The 8163-nt window shown below is 35.4% G+C and overlaps 1 non-coding gene across 1 annotated transcript; it reads right to left on the reverse strand.

Annotated features, from left to right (window-relative positions):
* Positions 1–4780: 4780 nt before the first annotated feature.
* Positions 4781–4883, reverse strand: LOC114053258. Its single transcript, XR_003570365.1, has one exon. It is a non-coding gene; the product is annotated as a U6 spliceosomal RNA (small nuclear RNA).
* Positions 4884–8163: the final 3280 nt, after the last annotated feature.

Here is an 8163-nt window from a genome sequence, read left to right on the forward strand (position 1 = left end):
CTCTCCACATATTTCTTAGTTTATATTTTAATTTATTATTTATTTATTTCATTCTTTTTTTTTAAATTTTGAGTCCAAAATCTCTCCCTCCCTCCTTTACTCTCAGAAAAGGCAAGCAATTGTGATATCAATTTTACTTGTGAAATCATATAAAATGTTTCCATATTAGCCACATTTCAAAAAATGCAAAAAAAATTAAGTGAGAAAACTATACTTAAATTTACACTCAGTTCATCAGTTCTCTCTCTAGATGTGGATAGAAATTTTTTTTTTAATCATGAGGCCTTTGGAATTGTCTTGGATCATTTTATTGATCAGAGCATCCACATTGTTTCACAGTTGATCATCCCTACAACATTGCTATTACTGTGTATGATAACATAAAGATAAATAATTTCAATGTTGTAAGGCTTGTTCTTAGGTGATTATTCCACCTATCACTCATAGTAAGAAAATGACTCTTCAAAGTGTGGCTAATATATCTCTTTTCTAATGCTATATATGCTCCCCCCCCCAAACGGTGTACTGTTGAGGATGAAACATGGTTGATTATCAATTAGTTAGCCAGACAAACAGGTTTTAGAAAGAAGTACTTAATTAGATAAATAGTAATATACTTAATACAAATCTATTCCCCTAAAGCCTCTCTCTCTCTCTCTCTCTCTCTCTATGTATATATATATATGTATATATATATATACTATTTATGTATGTTTGTGTATATATAGAGTCTATATATACACAGTGTATATATATATGTATATACACACACACGTATAATGTTTTATATTTTGCAAAGCATTTTACAAATACTACTTCATTTTAAAATGTTAAAATATTTTTCATTAAATATTTCCCAATACTATTTAAAAAACTAACATTCACAACTTAACATTCTGAGTTCAAAATCTTCTCCCTTCTCTCCCCTCCTCCCTCCTTGAGAAAGCAAGCAATTTAAGATTGATTATACATGCACTGTCATGTGCATCTCCACATTAGCCATGTTTCAAAAGAAAACATAGAAAAAAAGAAAAATAAAGTTGTTTTATTTTTAAGTATGCTTCAATCTGCAGTCAGAGTTTATCCGTTCTCTCTCTGAAAGTGGATAACATTTTTCATCATGGATGCTTCAGGAATGTCTTCTTCTGAAAATTACCTGTTGATATATGTTGACCATTTATCTACTGGGGTGGCTCTAATTTTATAAATTTAGCTCAGTTCCCTGTGTGTTTGGGGGGTACTTAATAAAAAAACTCAGAATAAATGAATGAATGAATAAATGAATGAATGAATGAATGAATGAGGACTTTGCAAGGCAACTTGGCTATTTGCATTTTCAAAGGTCCAAAAGGGATTGTGCTCAAGAGGAATAACTCTCCCCTGAAAAAAACAATTTTATTAACAGCACTAATGCTACATTTTCTCAGGATACTCATGCCATCTTATGTCAAATTCCTTTAGTGGTAACTAAGTGAGGAATTATTTTCCACCCCATAACAATGTACTAAGTATCTATTATCTGTTAGGGGAATATAAACAAAAAATGGAAGATTCTCTGTTCTCAAGGAGTTTGCATACTACTGGGTGGACACAACACCAGAATGAGTAAATAGAAAGATAGATACAATATTATAATGTAATTCCTAGAGAGAGACTATTAACAAATAGGGAAGGTATCTGAGCTGTTGGCTGAGGAAATAAAATAGAGCAGTTGATTTGCCCATGATGTTAACCATATTCAACTCCCAACTTACATAAGTCTCCAAATTATTTGTCTCTCTGCCTTGGTCAAAATAGAGTTTACCTTGAGACTTCTCTACAGAGATGAACTAACAGGTGCAAGTTTGAAAAAAGGATAAAAATTAAAAGAATGAAAATGAAATGTTAATTCTCTTCTATGACTGGGCTGCTTTAAGCAGGGCTGAGTAGGAACTCGGTGAGAAAACTTGGAAACAACACGTAGTTCTGAGCCATGGATGTGACCAGGATAGGACCTAGATAGATAGGATCATAAATAAAATTGTAGGCAGAGGTTCTATAATTTTGTTCCAAAAAGGATATTTAAAAAAAATTGAACTAAGGAATCATTAATAGAGATGCAAAGAGCCTTAAATACCTCCAAAGCCCTTGACACATAACTGTAGTTTAGATAAAACATTAAATGTACAGAATGATAAACATGAAGTTTAATATGGGATAAATATGCATACTAGCTGTGTGATCCAAGACAAGTCACTTCATCTCTTTCAGATTCAGCTTCCTCATCTGTAAAATGGTATGCACCTACCTCACAGGGTTGTTAGGAAGATCAATAATGTTATATGTAAAATTATTTGTAGACATTAAAGCACTATATAAATGTTTGTAGTAGTAGTAGTAGTAGTAGTAGTAGTGGTAATAGTAGTGGTAGTAGTGATAAGGTCTAGAGGTTAGGGTTCTTGGAGTCCCAAAATCATGACACGTGGGTCCTGCCTGAAAAAATTCCACCCAAGCCTTCTTTCAGCCAAAAACAAGATTTATTGAAGATTAGTCATATTAGCTATACTCTTCAGGAATCTGAGCATCTGTGGGCTATTGGCTAGATTGAGAAAGTCTGTGCAGTGGCTATATGGTAAGAATCCCAGCATCTTAATGGAGACAAGATGGACCTTATATACAGAAAGCCTGTGGGAGGGATCTTGGAGTGGCCAAGTAGTTTGGGGTGAAGGGAGGAGATAAAGGAGGCATAAAGGAGATCTGGGTGGGAATGGCCAGTAAGCTGGGGTGAACAGAACTCCTGGGACCTGGACAATGGAGCCTAGCTAGGAGTAAGTGTGGGAAATGGCCAGGAGCCATATATAGGGAGGTAAAACAAAGGCCAGGCTAGGTTAAAGGTAACAGAATTGGGAGATTGGGTGTAGCCACAATGAAAGGCCAGTTGATGGGATTATAGCCTCAGGTGAACACCAGAGATTTGGCCATGTGGGAAAGTCCAGGGTGTTTCCTTTCTGGGACCCAGAACCCAACCCCATCAGTAGTAGTAGTAGTGATAGTAGTAGTAATACTAATAATTATTATTATGTGGGGAAATCATAAGCTGTCTTAGGTATCAACTTCACCCCTTAGGTGCTGGGAAAATATTTCCATTTTATAGGTTTGGTAACACCAGCTGTGAAAGATAAATTAGATAACAATGATCAAAAGAATACTCATTGTTCTTTCCCCTTCAAATAGTACTTCTAAGTTTAGACAGTCTCCACATACACACAGCTGGTGAGAAAATCTGACCTCCTGATGGGCTCCATTCTCCTTTCCAGGTCCTAGGAGTTCTGTTCGCCCCCAGCTTACTGGTCACTCCTAAGTCCCCCCCACAATCTTTCTGTATATAAGGTCTACCTTGTCTCCATTAAGATGTTTAGATTCTTATAATCTAGCCACTGCACAGATTTTCACAATCTAGCCAATAGCCCACAGATGCTCACATTCCTTAAGAGTATAACTAATGTGGCTAATCTTCAATAAACTTTGTTTTTGGCTGAAAGAAGACTTGGGTCAAATTCTTTTGGGCAGGACCTGAGTGTTGTGATTTTGGGATTCCAGGACCATTAACCTCTAGATCTCATCACTCCTAACCATCTAAACCCACCTGGCAGCACCACATGTATTACATACTTAAGTCCTAAAAGCAACAATCAATATTCCTAGGTAATTCACTGTTATCTCAACAACAAAAGTCCATATGTATACATCAGTATTTGCTGTGTGCTTACTGAACCTTTCATGAATTAGTAGTGTTTTCCTTAAAGTTGGAAGGGGGAAGATAGTGAATTTTATATTAAACTAATTGATTAACTGTTTTTTTTTCCTTATGAAGAATTTAGAATTTAAATAAAAAAAATTAACTATAACAAATAAGGAAATAAATATTCACAAATAAGCATACATGCCTGAGACTGGAGACCCCCTTTAGGGATTAAAAAATCTAAAGAACCTATAGATTTCCAATAGTGAAATGTATTTTTAAAAGGGTTTGAAGACTTGGCCTTGTTTGACAAAATATACTCAGGATTCTTAGACAACGAAAATGCCTTGGGAAAAAGTTAGAGAGTTGTGCTTTAAACAGATAGCATTTTGTTAAAATAAAATATGAAATATATCTGATCATTCTAGGCTACTTTCAACTTTTTGGTTTTTCATGTTCTTTGCTGAAGTGGATATTGCAAAGAGGAAATTCATTTATTGAGTCCTACTAACAGGAAGGCTATTTCTGAGAATGAATGAAATGTCTGCATTTGGAAATGAAAAATAAAATGCAAATGTAGCAAAAATATACAATTTGGGTTGATTACAGTAGGAGGTCAACTTGGCAGATGAGATGCTTGAAATAGATTATGAAAATTGTATAAGTTAATTCTGTTGCATGCTGAGATATTATGGGCAGTGCTTCTAAAGCCTGGGACCAGGAAGCATGCAATTACTATGGTTACTATAAAAGATGTGTATGTGGTCTCCCAACAATAGGCTAAAAATGTACTCTCTTGACCCCTATAAGGGCTAGGTTGTTTTTTTTTTTAACTTCTAAATTTGCTTAGCATGGAGCCATTTCTAAAAATCCATTTACATAGGATAAAAAGCCCCCAAATAGTGGGGTGCTTACAGCATGTGTAAGTTTTCAACAGGCACGTGTCAGAAGACTCAAGATACCACTGATTTTCACATTTATTCAAGTGAAACAATGATCCAAGCTTTATACATTCCTCCTGAAGTGATCAAGCTACATTTATTTACCTACTAAATGTTTTCAGATATGGAAAGCTTCACAAATTTGCATTTTATCTTTGCACTGGAGTCAAGCTAATTTTTCCTGTATCATTCCAATTCTAGTGTATATGCTGCCAAAGCAGGTGTTCAGGAAGGACTAGAACCTCTAACAGGAATGGAGAACCTGCAGCCTTGAGGCCACATGTGGCCCTCTAGGTCCTCAAGTGTGGCCCTTTGACTGAATTGAAACTTCACAGAACAAATCCCCTCAACAAAAGGATTTATTCTGTAAAACTTGGACTCAGTCCACTTAGGACTTAGAAGGCCACTTGTACCTTCGAGGCTGCAGGTTCCCCATGGCCTCTCTAGCAGGAAAGCTTGCCAAAGGCCTTTCCAGGGCTGCTCACCCACTTTGGTTTCCACTTGTCACCCAACTTTCATCTATGGCTGCAAAAAACTGTAGCACGCACAGCTACTTTACCCCAGGAAAACCGTTTTAGCAGACAGGTTAAACAAGGTTGAGGTCTCAAAACCATTGGTGAGTTAGGAGAATGCCTACCCCAAGCATGTGAAGTCTTCTTCTGGGGGAATGGTGAGATGAGAACATTTTGTTCCAAGGGCCTTGAAGGCAACCAAACCAAGTGCTACTGAGTACTTAAAGCTCCATCAGACATCAAAGATGCCAAGGTCATCCACTGTAGTGGATCATCACCAGTAGTTCCAATTTTTGTCTTGCCACTGAACATAGAAGATTTTGGAAGAGATAGTGATGCTGGTGACTTTGGGCAACTCTGTCGCACTTAAATCCAACTCACGCGCAAGTAAAGATATCACTCAAAAGTGATGTCATTAGTTTTCTTCAAAAATGAATAACAACAAATATTTTCAGATAAAAGTGTGTCTTGTGTGTTCCTGTATGCATTTCGAAAACTTGGGTTCAAGTCACACCTTAGACAGCTATTAGCTATGTGATTCTGCACGAGTCACCTAGCTCCTCAATTCTTCAGACAGTGCTCTAGAATTGTAAATTGCAGAAGGGTTCTTATTTGCATTTATAGAGGGAATTTTTTTTTTTTACTGAGAATTCCTTTTACAGAAAGTATCATATATACATATACACATACATACACACATATGTATAAATACATACATATGTATATGTATATATGTGTATATAGTGTTAAAATTTATGGGTGTAAATATATACTTTCTCGTTACATATGATAAAACATGAAATTATAAAACATATCACAGGCTCATCTATTGAGATATTTTTCTCCTTAAAAATAGATAAAAATGTCCCTTTAAGTATTAAGAATCTTTATGCATCCATTTACTCCTTTTCATATGCTCATTTTAATGAAAAGAATGTCAAGAATTACTGCTTCTTATCTCATATGACTACTTTCCTACTCCTAGAAAATTTTGGAGGGGATAATCTATCAAGGGAATAAGATGGAGAGAAGGGAAGGGGTAAATTTTGGAGAAGAGTACAGTATTTTGCCACAACCATATCTTTATAGTAATACAATTGCCTGAAAAGGATAAAGGGAAATTCTACTGTACTTATTGTTTGTGGACTAAAATGTATTTTATTTGTGTAGCTATTTATTATTCCCTGAAATAGAAAAGAAATGCTTAAATTTTAAAAGTGCCACTACATAAGTATTGATATTCTTTGCCTTGAATATAAATCAACCATCAACAAGCATTTATTAAACATCCAGCATAGGTTGGACACTGAGGAATGTACCAGGGATAGAAATACAAAAGTGAGACAGTTCTTGTCCTCAAAGGCATTAACATAATCTACTCACTACCAGAGTCTCCAAAGATTTGAAATCGAGATTTGCCCAAAAGGCAGTGGAGACAGAAATGGAAAGAATAATTGTTCCAAACTTATTATTCAAGGACCAAAATTTTTGGTCAAATAAGCACTGCATATTTTTTTTGGTTGTTTGTTTGATTCATTTTAGTGATATTTGTACTTCCAATTATGCATAGGATCTCAATAGAGATCCATTGACTAATAAAGGAAATGGGCTGATCATATAATGGGAATGTGGGATACAATCACCAGACAGCTCACATGAACCATTGCTATATATGTAGTGCCAAGAAAAATAGAGGAATGGCTATTAATTTGTTGGACCATTGCCTCCCCACCCCAAAATTTATAGAATGATATAGATAAGTATCACACAGGGTGAGAAGACATGGAGTTTCTTTTATTATGTACCCTCTAAAGAGTACCCACATTGATGAGAGTACAAATCCATCCAAGTTTTACAGTTCTTTGATTGAAAGTGAGCTACTTGAGAGCAGGGATTGTTGTTGTTGTTGTTGTTGTTACTGTTGTAACTACTAATATTAATATCTTTACATCTTCGGTGTTTAGTGCAGTGATAGGTCACTGGTAGGTGTTTAGTTTGTGTGTGCAGATTCTTGAAGTGTGAGAGAGAGGCACAAGAAAAAATAAAACAAAACAAAACAAAACAAACAAGAAAAAACAAACAAACAAAAAAAGCTGAAGCCAGAGGGTTATAAAGCACTGACAACATGAAATACAACAGAAATGATAATGTTTTGGGAAATTAAAATTTGGTTTGGTAAAATTGTTGAACAGATTGTTTTACATGCAAATTTTCAGGAAAATTAATGTTATGTACATGAAGCTACACCTATATGGCCCTCACACCCTCAAAATCACACTGGGCTTTTTAATATGCTAGATGGGTAAATGTGTTATTGTTTGCAGGCTCTATGATGTCTGTGAGGGGGAAAGATTATCTTAAAATGAATGACACAAAATTTCAAAAGGAAATTACAGTGGCTGAGCATCTTAGATACCCCAGGATTTGCATGGAAATCATCATGGGAATGAAGGATGAACACATCATAGAGGTGAGGGGGTCATTATCTATATCCTCTGAATCATTTACTGAGTTTTTTTTTAAGTGACTAATGACATTCAGGCAGCCTTAGAATTCAGATAACTAGGAGGCAATTAACTGCCTAAGTGCTTCTCAAAAGCTTGGCCTGTCAGGCACAATTTGAGATGAAATTGTGATTGCGGGGTTTTCATGATAAAAGTCAAGAAAGCACTACTGGGATCAGCCAAATTCCCCCGAACCAAAAAAATATGACATTAACACTAGGCTTTTATCTTTATAGATGCTAATTCATGGTAATTGAGGCTTCATGGGATTTTTTTTAACCTAAAATGTCATGCCAGGGATGATCTGATAAAGACATGCAGAGATTTCTATTTATTGTTGCTATAAGGGATAGTATAGCTGATTTCTCTAAATGTGAGATTAAGTTCAATAAATAATATTGATTAAATACATATTATTTGAAAGGCACTATACTGGGCAAAAGGGGTTGCAAAGACAAAATAAAATTAGAAAAAAAGCAATCTTT

The sequence above is a fragment of the Vombatus ursinus genome, unplaced genomic scaffold (assembly GCF_900497805.2).
Source record: "Vombatus ursinus unplaced genomic scaffold, bare-nosed wombat genome assembly UNPS02014810.1, whole genome shotgun sequence".
NCBI classification, from domain to species: Eukaryota; Metazoa; Chordata; class Mammalia; order Diprotodontia; family Vombatidae; genus Vombatus; species Vombatus ursinus.